The sequence below is a fragment of the Perca fluviatilis genome, chromosome 7 (assembly GCF_010015445.1).
Source record: "Perca fluviatilis chromosome 7, GENO_Pfluv_1.0, whole genome shotgun sequence".
In the NCBI taxonomy this organism is placed as follows: Eukaryota; Metazoa; Chordata; class Actinopteri; order Perciformes; family Percidae; genus Perca; species Perca fluviatilis.
The window spans coordinates 5,140,427-5,157,135 of record NC_053118.1 but is presented as its reverse complement, the minus strand read 5'-3'; the positions used below and the strand labels follow the sequence as shown (position 1 = coordinate 5,157,135).

Below are 16,709 nucleotides of genomic sequence, written 5' to 3'. Positions count from 1 at the left end.
TGGGTGTAACTCGAGTGTACGTTGTCCGATTACCTCGAAACTTTTCAGGATTCATAAGAGTCCAACCCTGAGGACAAATAAAGGCCGATATTTACTTAAAGTCATAGCGCCCCCTAGTGGCAACAGGAAGTAGGCCTAAAAGTCAAGGTGCTATACTTTAACGAACTCCTACAGATTTCATCCGATGGACTTCAAACTTGGTCTGTACCATCCCAACACCTTAACAATGAAAAGTTATTAAAAGAAAAACTTTTCGTCAGACGGTGTGGGTGTGGCGGGGCGGCCATTTTGTGCGTTTCGCCGCCGAAACAGGAAGTGGGTGTAACTCGAGAGTACATTGTCCAGCTGGCTCGAAACTTTTCAGGATTCATAAGAGTCCAACCCTGAGGACAAATAACATCCGACATTTACTTAAAGTCATAGCGCCCCCTAGTGGCAACAGGAAGTAGGCCTAAAAGTCAAGGTGCTATACTCCTCCTTCTACAGATTTCATTAGATGGACTTCAAACTTGGTCTGTACTATCGCAACATCTTAACCCTTTAGGCGCCGGGTTTTATTTTTAAAAATACTAGATATTGACACCTAAATTTCAGAAGGCTCTGGCTTGAAAGTGGTTTGAGATAGAGACGAAGTGTAAATGAAACAAATATTGAGAATGACCTAACGTTTATCTAGGTGTAGCAGGTTGATTGGTCGCAGGTGGTTTCAATCACATTCACTCTCTCTGGACCAATCAGGAAGTAACTGCATGCTATATAGGCAGGGGGTTTGACCTCTTGACACTCTTTACTCTTTGTTGCTGGAAGCACATTTCCGCTTTGGGTCCTTTTGCGTGGTGCAGTCACGGTTGTGCAACAGGTAATGCAGCGTGCTTATTTGTTTGTTACCTAAAGGCCTCGTTTGTGTTAGGATGGGCATTACAGCGTGTATTGTCTTTTGCAGTGTCTCCCTGTTACAAACCCGATCCTTCCTGTAACGGAACCGGGTTGAGTGTTGCTGCTGGTAGGTTGGACAAATCTTTCTCCTCTTTGAATATTTTAATGAATGAGTGTTTAAGTAATCGGACGTTTTATTGTAGGCTCTGTGTAGCTGTACTATCGGCACTGTCAGTGTATTGGTGCAAAGCTCCCTGACGGGTATGTATGTATACCAGTGGCATCGCGTGTATTTTCTTTAATCATAAACAGTTACTGAATTTGGTTTGTTTGTGCACGCCAGGGTTGTAAAATTGCGTCGCTTGCGCTGGTGTCTGCACTAGCCCCTCCCTTCCCTGCCACGCTGCTGTTTTGTCTCAACTGACTTTTGTTGCAACCACTGTCAACGGGTTGTAACCACAAGAGCTCACGCCAGGCTTTGAATGCCTCTACGTGCCTTTCAGCACCAGGATCTGTTGCCCAAAGTGTCCGACAGGGCTGTATTTGAGTGATCGTGACACGGACGATAGCTTTGCTTTTCTTTGGCTTGCCCGTGCTTACTAATGTGTATGGAGATTGGGGTTTATGTTTATGGGTTTATTTGTTAAATTATGATTAAGTGATTTTTGTTTAATTTATATTTCTTTCTGTTTAAGTTCTGATAAAAGACTCATTTCTGTTGAAACTTTATGATTTATCTGTTAGTCCTTTGTTTGGCTCCAGGCAGCTAGGATTAAGTGATCTTTGGTTGATTTCTGTTTAAGTTGTGATAACGACTTTCATTTTTGTTGAGACCTTTATGGTTTATTTGTTAATTTTCTTCAATCACCAGACACAGTGCCACTGAAGAGGGCAGCACAGTCCTTTGTGCAGAACCTGGCAGCTCAGTATCACCCAGCTGCTTCTCAGTATGATGGTGCTACTTCCAGGGCCACACAAACTCCAACAGGAGCCCCTCTTGCTGTCCTTCAGAAATACCGCTTCCTATACACAGCCTATGCTTTGGCCATGCCCCCTTTCACAGCTAATGAACCGCATGACGTAGAATCTTGTGCGAGGTGTCGTTGTACTCGGCGGGGAGATCACTTTTCATTGGTGACGATTTGCGGCGTCTGAGTTGCGCGCAAATGCACGGTCGCAAGGAGCGGCGTCCGCCAGTGACCCCGACGCGTGCAGAGGCGCGAGGGCCCGTCCATAGCTGCACAGATTTAATTAGTGCCCGAGCGCCAACAGCGGCGAAGGCCCTATTGAAACTGAAGGAATTTTTTTTTTTTTTTCCCCGTCAAATGAATTGGGTTTTGGAGGGGCTTAACATATTCAAAAACTCACCAAATTTGGCGGTTGCATCAAGTCTGGTGGAGTATTTTAAGGGTTTCGGGAATAGCCGCACAAAATGGCTTGCTAGCGCCCCCTAAAAAGTTACAAAAATTGAGCCCCTGCAGTGTGTTTAACATAGACTCACGAAACTTGGTACACATATGTATCATATGAGGATGTACAAAAAAACTTCATTAGAGCCATACCCTAAACCCAACAGGAAGTCCGCCATTTTTAATTGAATGTTCAAAATTAGTGCCATTTTGGCCATTTCCACATGTCGTACTTTAACGAACTCCTCCTAGAGATTTCATCCAATCAACTTCAAATTTGGTCTGTGCCATCTTAAGACATTAAAGACGGTGAGGTATCATTGAACTCAGCAGACTTCCTTTTTAATTGGTGATGGTTTGACCCGCCCCCTATGCTTTAGCCACACACTTTTTCACAGCTAATTTGCTTTTGTTTTTGCTAACAGGCATTTGTTGTAAATGGTGCTGCGGCTCCTTTAAGCAAGCTCAGTGTGTGTGGGTTTGTGTGTGTGTGTGTGTGTGAGAGTGTGTGTGTGTGGTAAGTGGGCAGAAGATTGATAGAAAAAGAGGAAGCAGACGTGTTGTAGATGCAACTGGAGCAGTGTTAGTGGTTATTCATTTTATAACGTCGGCCCTGGAGGTAACGAGTCTTCCCTGGTTTTCTGATCACGGTCGGAAACGAAGCGATCAGGAGAGGTTAACACATTGAACATTTTAACAGCTTATTAACGTGAGCTTGTTGCCCTTTGTGCGCTGATGCGCTCATCTGTTGACATTTCCGAATGCCTACAGTTGCTTAATAAAAGCGGGCTTTCCACACAAACAAACGTAGCCTACATGTGTCATTAGTATGAGGAAAAAAATGAGATTTTAACTGTGTCGGGCTCGGGTCGGGCTCGGACACAAATTTCTTAATGCCTGTTGGGTTTGGGCCGGGTTCGGTCACGGCTCTGTCGGACGCGGGCCAGGCTCGGACAGAAAATTTCGTCCCTATCTTTGTAGTTTCAAATAGGTATGACATGTGTGCAAATTTTGGTGAATTTTCCAGCATGCTAAGCCCCTCAAAAATGCAAGCAACACGCAGGTTAATTTTCTAAAAAAAAATGGCGGATCATATTTCCCTGCACTACACCTTGAAAACACAGCACAGAGTTGTTTCCCCTCTACTCCTCTGGATGGAAACTAACTGTTTAATTCACGAGGACTTGTGGGTCCTCGTGACTACAGCTGTCAGTCATGGCCGCAGCCGTGCCACAACAAATCCGGACCTGGTGGGTATTGCCGGTCTTAGCCATTATGCATCCAGTGAAAAGCTGGAGTGAGAGATAAACTTAATGTTAAATCTAATTATAGATAGATATATATTTACCATTTAATGTTAAATCTAATTATAGATAAATTGATAAATTGATAGATAGATAGATAGATAGATAGATAGATAGATAGATAGATAGATAGGATTTTGGAATTGATGTACTAGAATTGTCATGTTTTGACCTGCCATCACCATGTATTCCTGAACTAGGTAAACCATTTGAGAAAGACACTTGGGAAAAGTCAATCCCCCATTAAAAACACACTAAAGGTCCTGGGCCCTATTTCAGGTAGAAGGTTTAACAAACTCTGAGTCTAACCCTGATGTCTGAGTTGATTTATTATGTGCTCACTAAAGTCTGGAATGACATTCCACAGCACATCAGAACCTTAACGTCAATAACATCATTTAAATTAACATTTGTTCGCTATTTAATGGAGAGGTTTACCTGCGACCATTAAGTCAGCTTTATGGCTTTGCCCTGTTGCTCATTCTCCTGGTCTGTGTGTTTGTGACTGTTTTTGTCTAGGAGTTTGTGTTGTGTATATGGTGTTTATGTTCTGCAGAGCAGGAACCTGCTGAAAATCAGTTTTACACTGAGTCAGGCCCGATTGTCTTTAATCTTTTCCTGTTTAATAAATAAAAAATGAAATGAAATGATTTACCCTGAGATGGGAAACTCTGAGTTTTCGGTTTCAGAACAGCTGATATGTTCAATCAACTCAGAGTATATTCACGCGCATGCACCACCACAATAAAAAGGCAGCATGAATGGAGCCATGATTCTACGATTCACCATGGTAACAACCACAAACAAACGGGTCGGCGGAAATACTCATGCGCACATACAGCGAGTAAAAAAAAAAGCAACACAGCGGCTGCTGCAAAAGAGAGAGAATTTGCGAGGGAGAAAATTGCTGCTAGAGTAAATGCGTATATTCCAATATAGTGTATATCATTTTTAACCATAAGTATAGCCTAACATTACTGGTGAAATGGTATTGAACCTATAATCTATTTCATTTAGGTGCAATCCTGCGGGCGAAAAAGTCCTAGTCCTACTAATCCCATTCTGAGGCTGCAGCACCATCATTATCAGAATTATAATCCATAATCTTTTATTTCAAAGGTTTTACATCATTCACCTGCAATACTGTGGAACTCCTTTTAAAAACGTTTAAAACACGTTTCAGAGCGAGTCACACTCTTCTGACGGTTCTTTGCTACAGTGGCTTTACTAAAATGCTCCTCCTCACCAATGTTGTAAAGACAAATGCCGTTTGCACAAAAACTTAATGCGACACAAATAATCTGCTGGGATGTAAGAGCATAGATGGGTGACGTTAGTAATATGAGGACGGATAAGGTTATGTAGGCTACATAACTGATTGACTGGGAAGAAAAACAATAGCCTACCGCTCAAATAGGAAGTTATCTGAAAATGTAAATGTCGGGGCTTCAATATCATCTCCCGACGTATGTTTAACTCTCTGTGAGGTAAAGCAGCTTCTTCATCAATGAGATCGTAGACAAAAGGAAATGCCATGTTTTGGTTAATAAACCAACATATAATTTGTTTTATTCATGCCGATAACAAATAGCGCTAAAATGCGCCTGAGACTGAATGAATGAATGAGGAAATGAAAGGGCGCTGTGTCAGAGGGAGGAGACTGAGACAAACTCGAGGTTTCTTGAAGAAAACCTGCTCCCGACCAGGTTAGTTTCCCAGGCTCAGTTACCATAGTAACTGACTCTGAGGTGAAGTTACCTCTCTTTCTGAAACAGAAAACCCAGAGTTTCCCTTATCTCAGGGTTAACAAACTCAGAGTTTTCACTAAACCTGCTTTCTGAAATACCACCCTGGAATGGACGCACATAACAATGTCCTTCCCTTACTTCAAAATAACATATTTGTCGTGTTATTAATAGGAGAATAATCTCTTTCCAACTGGAGGTGTACATTAGTAGCAACTGTTATCAAAATAGATCCAGTTTAACCGATAACTCAATGAATGTAAATGAGAATTAAAGCTGCGAGCAGCGATGGACGGGCCCTCGCGCCTCTGTGTGCGTCGGGGTTACCGGCGGACGCCGCTCCTTGCGACCGTGCATTCGCGCGGCACTCAGACGCAGAAAATCGTCACCAATGAAAAGGGAACTCCCCGCCGAGTTCAACGATACCTCACACAAGACTCTACGTCATATGGTTCATTAGCTGTGAAAAGGGGAGTGGCTAATGCATAGGGGGCGGGTCAAACCATCACCAATGAAGAAGGAAGTCTCTGCTGAGTTCAATGATACCTCACACAAGGGTATACCTTAAACGGTTCAAATGTTATGAAAGGGGGCGTGGCCTGAGTAAGTGGGCGTGGTCATATTATAGGGGGCAGCTCAGTATCACACGTAGACCACACATTCTAAGTTTCATGCAAATCGGATGATGTTTGTCATATAAGGCGCATTTCCTGTGGCCAGGGGGGGGCGCTATGACCAAAAGTCAATTTTGGCCTGTAGGTGTCCTCAGGCATGGACCCTTGTCAATCTTGAGAAATTTCGGACGAATCGACAACGCATACACTCAAGTTATAACAACTTCTTTGTTCATCTCTAAACATTCAAAATGGCCGCCACGCCATGCCCACACCGTCTGACGAAAAGTTTTTCTTTTAATAACTTTTCATCGTTAAGGTGTTGGGATGGTACAGACCAAGTTTGAAGTCCATCGGATGAAATCTGTAGGAGGAGTTCGTTAAAGTATAGCACCTTGACTTTTAGGCCTACTTCCTGTTGCCACTAGGGGGCGCTATGACTTTAAGTAAATATCGGCCTTTATTTGTCCTCAGGGTTGGACTCTTATGAATCCTGAAAAGTTTCGAGGTAATCGGACAACGTACACTCGAGTTACACCCACTTCCTGTTTCGGCGGCGAAACGCACAAAATGGCCGCCCCGCCACGGCCACGCCCTATGACGAAAAGTTATTCTTTTAACTACTTTTCATCTTTAACATCTTAAGATGGCACAGACCGAGTTTGAAGTTGATCGGATGAAATCTCTAGGAGGAGTTCGTTAAAGTACGACATGTGGAAATGGCCAAAATCGCACTAATTTCGAACTTTGAAATCAAAATGGCGGACTTCCTGTTGGGTTTAGGGTATGGCTCTAATGACGTTTTTTGTACATCTTGACATGATACATATGTGTACCAAGTTTTGTGAGTCTACGTTAAACACACTGCAGGGGCTCAATTTTCTTAACTTTCTAGGGGGCACTAGCGAGCCATTTTTGTGCGCCTATTCCCGAAACCCTTAAAATACGTAAATTTTCACCAGACTTGATGCGACCGCCAAATTTGGTGAGTTTTTGAATATATTAAGCCCCTCAAAAAGCCAATTCATTTGACGGGAAAATAATAGAAGAAAGAAAGAAAGAAAGAAAGAAAGAAAGAATAATAATTAAAGCTGCGAGCAGCGATGGACGGGCCCTCGCGCCTCTGTGCGCGTCGTGGTTACCGGCGGACGCCGCTCTTTGCGACCGTGCATTTGCGCGGCACTCAAATGCCGCAAATTGTCACCAATGAAAAGGGAACTCCCGCTCAAGTTCGACGATACCTCACACAAGACTACGTCATACGGTTGATTAGCTGTGAAAAGGGTCGTGGCTAATGCATAGGGGGCAGGTCAAACCATCACCAATGAAGAAGGAAGTCTCTGCTGAGTTCAATGATACCTCACACAAGACTCTACCTTAGATGGGTCAGCATTTATTAGAAAGGGCGTGGCTTCAACATAGGGGGCGGGCCAAACCATCACCAATGAAGTAGGAAGTCTCTGCTGAGTTCATTGATACCTCACACAAGGGTATACCTTAAACGGTTCAAATTGTATGAAAGGGGGCGGGGCTTAACAATAGGGGGCGGGTCAAACCATCAAACCAAATGATACCAAACGTCTACAGTAGTACAAATAGGTTATGTACTCATAAAACGATGGATTGTAAAGTTTGTAAGTACACCAGAAGTGTATGTAAATAACACTTGCCTGCTGGCTTCTCGTCTCTGCTGCTGCTGCTGCTGTTACTACCGGGCAGTAAGAGTGCTTAGGGCCGTGTACAAATTACAACACCGAAAAGAGATGCAACAAAAATATTTATTAATTTAATGATTAGATAAGGTAATGTCTCCAAACTTACCTCAATTATAACTTGTCTCCTGCTAGTTATACTACAGCACTTACTTTAAAAAATAAGTTAAATTAATAATTATTTTTGTTGCATCTCTTTTCGGGTGTTGTAATTTGTAGACGTCCCTAAGCACTCCGTTGCTGCACAACAACAACAACAGAGAGCAGAAGCCAGCAGGCAAAGTGTTATTTACATAAACTTCTGTAAATACTGGGATCCATTAGCCCCTGCACTAAGCTATTCAGCTGATAACGCTACTCTACGCTAACTCTCCCAACGTTCGACCCAGGTGAAAAAAGCTTCTGGGGGGGTGTTTGGCTCGAGGTCATGGTGCAAAGGACCCTAGGGTGAAATTACTCCGAACCATCACTTTAATGTAGGTCTGCAGGTGAAACTCACTGTTCTGAAGTAGGACTACAGAAAGGCATCGTGATATATATTACTTAATCAACATTTAGGGCGTTTTCACACATACCTCGTTTGGTCCGGACTTTCAGACTTTTTAGTTTGATCCGAACCAAAATTACAGGTGTGAAACCTCCCCCGGACCACGGTCCGGATCAAAAGACCAAATTTTGGTCCGATAAAAAGAGGTGGTCTCGGTCCGGACCAAACTGAACCATGGTCCGGTTCGTTTGTAGTGTGAAAGCATTTTTTGGATGGTTCGGACTTTCGGACCAAATACAAGAAGCTCTGGCAGGCTCCCCTTGTGTTACAAGACCGGGGAAGCTCCCTTAAGGAACAGGTGCTTAGTGAGAGAGAGAGTGACGGTGAATGAAGACAGCTGTCGGCTATCAGAGCAGAGAATACATCAGCAGTTTATTTGTTAAGTGGTAGTAAATGTACAGTGTAGGTTTCAGTTTGTCTCTGAATAAATGCTCCAGAAAGAAAGTTCCCGTATCTTGCATCTCAACATCACAACAAAAGGGGAGAGCAGCGGTCAGTTGAAAAAACTCCGACACAGAGAGAGGGACGGGGATGCCCGCCTACAAACCAATCAATTATAATTATCTAATTATAATTATCACGTATGTGATGACGGCAGGACGTAGTTTTGTCACGTATAGATCTTTAGTGCGCTTGCAAAACTGCAGTGTGAAACCAAAACTTACCAGATCAAATGTATACAATGTAACAAAAACATGAACCTTGGTCCGGACCTTGGTTCGGACTTTCATGTGTGAAAACGCCCTTAATTTCCCTTCCCTATGTTTTCTCTATCATGTTTAAACTATAGTTTTTAGTTGTGCTGTTTAAATATCCCTCAGTATCAGCTGCAGCAGCATAATTGTGTGGTTGGCAGGGACGTCACTAGGATTAGCCCCCAGGGTATTTGTAACTTGCATCTGCAAAATCTTTGCACTCACATCTTTCGTTACTGTATTAGAGCTACACTTATCAACCACCAGTCAAGAAACCAATATGTTAACAAGTCAAAAGTGACAGACATATCCTCTTCTTCCATTTCTACTCTGTTCCTTCTGTCTTATCCTTTAAGATAAAACAAAACCCTGATGCTAATTTCATGACTTCGAAATGCAAATTGGTCACATGAAACAACATCCAAAATGTCTAAAAACAGACAGAGGCCAGACAGCTAATAAGTTGGTAAGTTAAACAAATATGACAAATAGCGGTACAAGAAAAATAAGAAAATAGGCATCACTGCATACTTTATCATGTAAGATATTAATACGGATCCTATTTAAAGTGGCTACTGTCTAAATACAATAACCTGATGGCAGAAGGAATAAAAGATTTGGAGTAATGATTACTGTATATACTGTATGTACTGTATGTAGGATTGCTTTCATTTTATTTTCATGTGTTTCTGTGGGCATGTGCTCATCTTTAGCATAGCCTACATTTAGGCAACATCTACATATTTATTTAATTTATCACAGCCAATGAATGAAGAAAGTTAAATTGGTTAGAATATAGCTAGCATATATAATAAATATAATGAAATAATTTAGTGTCGGCTATGCATAGTGCCTAGGCCTGCCAACAAATGCTTATTGTTACAAAACAATCCTTAGACCTGTAGACCACTACTGACCTCAATCACGCCGGCTCCCTCAGAATCAACTGCTCTGCCAATCTCCTGCTTCTCTTTCTCTCTGCTGAAATATCTTCCAATATCCATCTCATCTGCTCAATGAATTGAAGGATACAAGGGTACAATAGCATTAACAGGGACCCTATGACATTTAGTTTTCAGTGACAACAACATTCTATGGGGATTGATATTGTTTTAGAATATGCCTACTATAGAAATAGGCTATATTATTGGCAATGAATAAAGAGTTGTGATTAGCTTGCTAAGTTAACCATTTCTTGTATTTCGCTCGTTCACTCTAGCTAGACTATAGTTTTCCATAGCAAACCAAAATATCCCCTTTCATTTACCTCAAGAAAACGTAGCAAAAGGTAAGCAGCTCACTAAAAACAACTTACAATTTCACTCTGTATCACTACGTGTAATCAATCTTCCTTTCACCATTAACGTGTGTACGGTGTATGTGTGGGGGGGAGGGTGCATAGCGAGTTCAGACCAACAACACAACGCGCTGGTCTGCAACGCTCTGAAAGCTGCCAGTTCACACCAATGCAACGAGACAGTTGGCTTAGGAACATTTTGGGGTAGCTTCAGACCCCTTAAATAGGCCTAACGACGTCCCTGGTGGTTGGCAACAATTACAGTTGATATTCTTGTCTATTTTATATTTAATATATCATATTACAATATATTTTTGTTTTCTAATTCATAACTTTGACAAACATGTATGCTATATACAGTAAGTAAACAATACACTACTTAACCACTTAATTTGAACAGCTAAGAAACTATAATGACATATGTAAAAAACATCAGGTTATCATATTTATCAGGTTCTCTCAGCAATCCAGTCCAAACTTATAGTCACCCACATAGAGATAGGTTTTGTTTAAGGTTTCTGTATGATTAAAGATTTTCATCAACACCGTTGCATCAAATGCCCACTATACCTACTATACTATATACCATACACTACATTTATTATACATACCGTATATCTGACTCTTGTAGCAGAGACACTGTATATATTTCAAAGTGAAAAGATAGAGCACTTAGTTTCTGTGGAAAATACTTTCTAACACACAATACAATGTTTAACTTTAAACAAAAAAACATCTCTTATAATAATAATAAATTAGTCCCTACACCTGTTTGTATTTAACTCACACAACATTCTAAATGACAAATATACACATATTCTGTCAAGATAACCCCCCCCCCCAAAAAAAAAAAAACAGTTAAAACATTTATTAAAAGAACTATATATAAATAACAAACAATAAAAATATTACAAAATATTTTTCAAGTCCGGGGCAACCTCTAGCTCACCCAGTAACAACATTTGCTACTTGTAGACTGAGTTTTTTGCAGCAGCCCAGGTCCGCTAATTCATGTGTTAGTTTGTCTATTTGTTTTAGTGGTGAGTGGAATTTATTTAACAGCTTTAGTACTTACTTTGCAGGTTGAGGTTATTATTAGTCATAAAATAATTTTTGATGTATTATTATTCTACTAGTTATAATTATAAAGTTATTAAGTTATGAATTAGAAGTGACGTTTGGCATCGTATATGACCTATATGCTCGACCTCAGAAGGGGTAAAAGGGCCCAAACTGGTCTATGTTGACTATAGCACCCCCTAATGGCCGATCTTTACAAAATTTGGTACAGAGCCTCAGAGCGGCATGCAACAAGCATCAGAAGTTTCGTGTTGATATCATTTACTCTGGCAGAGATATTGCAATTGCAAATTTCCCATTTAAATGCATTGAGTTATTGGCCAAAACAAATAAACGTTGATTATAGCGCCCCCTAATGACCGATCTTTGGCAGATTTGGTACAGAGCATTGTAATGGGATGTTGAACAATGATCTCAACTTCTTTGCTGATAACATTTAATTTGGCCGAGATATGATATATGTGTGTGGTAGCTAGCTAGGAAAATGTGTGTAAATGTGTAAAATTGTTAAGTGTGCATACTTTAACATAGCAAAATTATTTTAATAACTTTTGGTCAGGTCGATCTGGACATGTTATGCACCAGGTTTCGTACAGATTGGTCACATGGCCTAGGATGAGTTTGAAAAAGTCATTTTTGCCCATTGCACAATATTGCGAAAAAACTTCTTAGTGGAAATGGGTGGGGCCTAGATAATGTGATTCAGCTTAATTCAAAGAACACGATGATGTAAGGCTTTCTAATGTGTGATGTGTAATGTGGGAGTTATAGGGAAAAACACATTTGACGTCATTATAGCTCCACCACGTGTAATTTTTGGTAGGTGAGGTCCAAGACCCATTGTACATCTACCCTATAAATTTACAGTTGATCACATTAGTGTAAGTGGTGAATCCAAATGTGGGTCCCATAGGCCACACTCACTTTGACAATCAGTATCCCATTGTAGGGGTGGCCTCAAGAGTGGCGCTAGATGGTACCCATCAAATTTTGTAAAATTCGGATGAGCTGTCCGAGATATAAACTTAATGTACTTGTAGCGCCCCCTAGTGGCCAATTTTCGTAAAATGTGTGGGGCACCTCCAGCGGGTCATGGCAAACAAGAATCTTAAATTTTGCATTGATAGCATTTCTTTTGGTCGAGATATGGCAAAGTTGGTGTTTTCATACTTAGCTACACAAATTTGTTTGTGAGTAATATGCGCAATTTTTATCCTATAAAAATTCTTTGGATACATTTTTGTCAGGTCGGTCTGGAGATGCTACCTGCCAAGTTTCGTGCAGATCGGTCACACAGTCTAGGAGGAGTTTGGCAAAGTAGGTTTTTGATAAATCATGATTTTTCACGCATAAATGTATAGGCGAAAATGGGCTTAGCCTATATCAGGAGATTCTGCTGGATACAGGGAACGCGAAGATATATGGTTTTTGAATGTGCAATGTATGCTTTGGGAGTTATAGGGCCATTAGGAGGCGCTAAAATCAATGTAGACCTGTTTGGGCACTTTTTCCCCCTTCTGAGGTTGAGCGTGTTGTGTGCGACGCCAAATGGCATTTCTGATTCATGACTTAATAACTTTATAATTATAACTAGTAGAAACTTACAGAGTTGTGGAGCTAAGAGCTAACAGTTGCCCCTTTCTGCTGATGTTTTCGTTGTCTTCCTAGCCCTTACAGAAGGGTTCGTATCCAGCCTAGAAGTCTGTGAGTTTTTCAGGGTCTTTGTGCAATTAATCCATACTATTACTTCCAAGATTGATACACTGTATGTAAGAAATGTAAATAGTTATATATTGTCCTTTATACATGAGTTATAATGTTCAATATGTTTATTTTTGCACTGCATGACTCCAAATATATATAACTGTTTTAGACAACTCAAATGCTTGTGTGGCATTACTTGTGTGATATCAATATATATCTGAGATTCATATTCTGTTTTATTTATTTATTTGTCTTTATGGTCCTACAACCTTTTTAAAATTCAAGTGACCTCACCGCAGCACAAATAGTCTAATGAAAAGAAATTATGTTCATACATTGACTATGGACAACAGGGTTGATGTTTTACAAGCTTTTATAGGAAATAAAACCAGACAGACCAGACATTGTCAAAAATCCTTTAGGGCTCTGGGATATTTGCAATGGCAATTTACCGCAGACCTTGCGGCTCACACCTCTTGATATTTCCCGACGTTTGCCTCCCCACTGTTACGCTTTGGGTCCCGCTTTCGCGCGCTCCGGGTCATCGGAGGCGACTGGCGCTGGGAGGCTTGGACCCCGTCATAACTGCTTGCAGTTCTAGTTCCATTTTACAACAGTACCACATTTTACAGAACAAAAGATCTACAGAAATAGGTCGTTTTGTAGGGTACAAGGCTTATTCAAGTCACAACAGCATACACTGTAATCCACTGAAACATATACTAATTGTCAATATAATTGTCAAGGACAAAGTAGTTTTAGCTCAGTAAACCATTACTAAATTTATCACAAATGTCAATAAAGTGCTTGAAACACATTATACAAATAACACTGCAAATTATATTATTAACTGCGTACATGTTAATTCACAACTGATATAAATGGCGTCTACTCTCAGTACGAAGCTATTCTTCTCTATAACCGAGGGGGGGCTCCGCTCACACAAAATGTTACTAACACACACCTTAAACACTCTTGACATGTTAGAAAGTAGCAAGTTATTAAATTAACTCTGTTTTATATCAATAATGTACCTGAAAAAGGGGAGAAATAATCACGTGATACGGTGATCTTTCCTCACTGAGAAGTTTAGTGTAATGAGGAAAAGACATACACAGTTAAAGAAATGGACAAAGTGACGGCGTTGTTTTTTTTTTCTTCTTTTTTTTTCTTCTACATTCAGATTTTGAATTACATTCAGTGCATTAACGGTTGCCCCACCGTGACCATTCACCCTGTTTTAGTGAGACTCTGGATCCATATTGGGGCAGGGGGGATTAAAGCACCACGTACGGAGTGCAACACATAACACATAAAACGCGACAAGGTGGCAAAAAGAACAACAGAAGGAAGTGATACAGGACAATAACAGAACTGACAAGACGGGACTGGACAGAAGAGTTGACAAACATCAAAATGTATTATTAATAATTGGGTAGAATGATCTACGATTCATATTTGGTTGATCACGGTTTTTGTGTTTGAAGGGAGTTGGAAAAAACATGTTATGCATAAGTGTGGATGGTGTTGCTAGTGTGTGTATGTGTGTGAGTGAGTAAAGTGATAACTGTAAGGGAAAAATAATGAAAAGGGGAAAAAATAAATAAAAGGGGAAATTAGAATAATTAAATTATATAAATAATGTGTGAGTGTGTTAAATGACATGAAATGGTTGTTCTCAAATAGGTGGTGAAGGTGTGTGATTCCTTTTTGTGCCCATATGGAGAAGTAAAAAGGTTTGTTCTGTAACATGAACACTGGATTGTGCCAGAGTGGGGTGAACTTGTTTAATTCTAGTGATGATTTTGTGATTTGGTTTGTTTTCCACCACGCTGTCAGGGTTGAATAGATGGTAATGCGTTGGCAGAAGTTGGATTTCTTGATTGATTGTGAGAGGAAGGGGAGATCTGCAATTGGGATGTTTGTGCATTGGTTTTGTTCCAGTTCCAGCCATGGGTAATTGTGCTTATGTATATTGATCCATTTAACCATGTACTGTAATTGATTTGCCAGGAAGTAGTGATAGAAGTTTGGTGCCTCAAGCCCACCATGTGATTTTTTATTTTGTAGTGTTGAGAGTGATATTCTCGTTTTGTTGTTTTTCCAATAAAATTGTGTTGTTAATGAATTGAGAGTTTTGAACCATTTGTCTGTAGGAGTGATGGGGATCATAGAAAAAAGGTAGTTAATCTGGGGTAAGGTTTTCATTTTGACTGCAGCTATTCTTCCAATGAGTGTGAGTGGGTGTTTAGACCAGCGTTTATATTCGTCTTCGATTTTCCTGAGAAGGGGAGTATAGTTGAGGGTAAAAAGTTCTGATAGCTTGGGGGAAATCTGAATCCCTAGGTAGGCTACTTGATGTTGCCTGTGTGAAGGTGGAGGGAAGTGTCCTGAGCTCCAAAATCCCATGTGTCATCTGAGAGAGGTAGTAAGATTGATTTGTTCCAGTTGATAGAGTAATGCGAGACATGGGAGAATCTGTTAAAGGGGTGATAGAATGCAAAACTGATTTTACCTTGTCATATTTGAATAATGACAGTTTAGTGGGTAACTAGGACATACATAGAACCTCTAAATCCCATTGATACCTCTTTTCTCTGCAAATCTCACTATTTGAAACTGCCTCTGAAAACGGGCGAATCTCAACGAGCCCCATAGTTGACTTCAACTATTGCGGCTCCTCCTCATTTGGCTCTGGTCTGTGTTTGTCACGCCCCAACATTTGCATAGGCTACACAACTGACCTGAGATCAGTTAGTCTTCTGAATCTAGGTCGTGCAGATCTCAGAAATTGTATACATTGTTCATATGCTATTTTACCATTAAATTCACTTCTGAGACTTTTTTATGCGAGAAATCAACTATGTATAGGTCAAATATGGGCCGTTTTACGAAAATTTATGTCTAATTGCAAATTTTGTCCGACTGTGTGTCGGACTTCAGAGGCCGGTGCTGCCTGTGTTGCTACCTCGCCGCCCGGCCTGCCTCCCTTCACAGACCCCGGCCTGCTGTGAGCTCGATTACGGCTGGCAGCCCACGGCACTTCATACCCGCGCAAAGTCACCGTTTTGGGCTAATGAACTACGAAACGCCGTTGCTCTGACAGAGCTCCAGAGCCTGCAACTCCCCTCTTCCTGCTAGCCCGGTGTATGTGAGTGAAAGCGCGGTCAGCGAGCTTCTTACGCCAGCATTCTCTTACCACAGGTTCCAGTTACTCTTTTAATGTGTGTAATTATAATGTGTTGAGTTATTTAAACAAACGATTGGGGAAATAAACGCCGCTTGTCTGTGAGTCTCATTGATAGAGCCTGCGGCTGGATGGAGCTCTATCAATGAGAGCTAGCTAGCCTCCTCTTAGAATTCCTCTGGAATTCACAAATATTCATTAACTTGAAATCGGACACCGTTGTTAGCTTTATAAGACATTTAGTTAGATGTTGTATAAGTGGCGTGACGAAATTCAAACTGTAAATATACTCGAATTACCACCAAAAATGAAGCTAACTAGCCGCAATCTGTACACATAGGATTGATGGGACAGTCGCAGCTAACGAAACCCTTACAGCTCACAAATATTCATTAACTTGAAATCGGACACCTTTGTTAGATTAATAAAACATTTAGTTAGATGTTTTATAAGTGGCGTGATGAAATTCAAACTGTAAATATACTCGAATTACGACCCAAAATGAAGCTAACTATCCGTGATTTGTAGCTACGTACAGC

At 40.8% G+C, this 16,709-nt stretch overlaps 1 protein-coding gene across 2 annotated transcripts in view; it reads left to right on the top strand.

Annotated features, from left to right (window-relative positions):
• Positions 1–805: 805 nt before the first annotated feature.
• The window catches only part of LOC120562332 (melanocortin receptor 4-like), a 49,519-nt gene continuing 33,615 nt past the window's right edge, over positions 806–16,709 (top strand). Inside the window, exons 1-3 of one of the 2 annotated variants that reach the window (XR_005639743.1) lie at positions 806–859; positions 944–1,003; positions 1,080–1,204. The gene's annotated coding sequence lies outside the window, so the exon portion shown is untranslated. Of the gene's footprint in view, positions 860–943; positions 1,004–1,079; positions 1,205–16,709 lie in introns of those variants that run through there. The other variant, XM_039806021.1, reaches the window with a different exon arrangement.